Source organism: Pipistrellus hanaki (assembly GCF_964339955.1).
Source record: "Pipistrellus hanaki genome assembly, chromosome: 2".
Classification (NCBI taxonomy): Eukaryota; Metazoa; Chordata; class Mammalia; order Chiroptera; family Vespertilionidae; genus Pipistrellus; species Pipistrellus hanaki.
Genome location: NC_140504.1, coordinates 42,305,311 through 42,306,544, shown reverse-complemented (window position 1 = coordinate 42,306,544; position 1,234 = coordinate 42,305,311). Strand labels below are relative to the sequence as shown.

General features: G+C 45.8%; 1 pseudogene across 1 annotated transcript; it reads right to left on the bottom strand.

Annotated features, from left to right (window-relative positions):
• Nucleotides 1–381: 381 nt before the first annotated feature.
• LOC311615012 (large ribosomal subunit protein uL1-like) lies at nt 382–988 on the bottom strand (annotated as a pseudogene). The gene has a single exon. The product of its transcript is annotated as a large ribosomal subunit protein uL1-like (transcript).
• Between the last annotated feature and the right edge of the window lie 246 nt (nt 989–1,234).

Here is a 1,234-nt window from a genome sequence, read left to right as displayed (position 1 = left end):
TAGAGCTGAATCCTCAGGTGCCAAGGATGGGCTTGTAGTTTTAAGTTCCAGGAATGTTGGGTTTCTCTGTTGCTATAGCATACTAGTAGCCTAACATATCCTGGCTGATACAAGTAACAAGGTCAGGGCTGTATTTTAGGAGTATTAAGCTTGCTGTGGGGTGAAAGATAGATTGTCTTTAGGAATGATTAGAGGCAGGAAGAAGAGTTAGGGGAGAGTGCACTAGGCCAAACAAGAGATCATGAGCATGTGAGTGAGGCCAGTGGGGAGTGGCCATGGAGATGGAGTGGAAGGCAACTTGAAAACAGAGTAGTCACGGGACCTGGCAAACAATGAGATTTATCTGCAGACAATTTTTTTTAATGGTAATAGTATGCTTTATTAAACTGGGTGCTGGAGCTTGCCCATGAAGCTCTTGATGTACAAAGCCCTAATGTTCTGCCATTTCTTTTTGAGCAATGACACCAGGAAATTGATAGTTAAGTGGATGTTGTACATAGTTCATCATCTGTCATCTTCACATGGCCAATAGCCACTGCCAGATACACCACCTTCTTCACCTGGAACTTGATTGTGGATTTCATCTCATTGATTTTGGCCACCATGTTCTCATTGTGGGTCAACAAGGAAGGGAGCTTGCCCACCTTATTCAGGCCTAGGCCCAGGATTCATGAGATCTGCTTGATCAGAGACTCTGATGCCAAAAAGGCATCATACTTCTTGTCCAGTTTCCTATTCTTATTGAGGTTCTTCAGCCACTTGATATCCATGTGGGGGATGTCCACAGCCTTGGCCTCATCCCAGTGTTGCTGGGCCCCCAGAATACACACAGAGAACTTGGACTTAAGCTTGATGGTGCATTTGTACTTGTGAAGGTCATAATTCTTCAGGCTGATCTGCAGCTCCACCATCTCCAAAAGCTTCCAGTCCCATGCAGGACCTCCTGCACCACCTTGTACAGGGTGTTATAGGAGACTTTTCTACTCATGATTCTTCACACTGCAAATTCCAGAAAAGACACCATAGACAGATTTTCTTTTATTACTTTCAGTGTCTCACTGGGGTACAACAAACAGAATTGCCTAACAATTAATTCTTTAGGACCAGAGGCTCCCACTTCTCCCAGCAGGTGCTGCAACCCATTTCAGCTTCTGATGGGACCTAGCATAGGTTCCTCTCTCAGATGCCGGCGGGGGGGGGGGGGGGGGAATAGGGTCTGCTTCTAAACCCAACT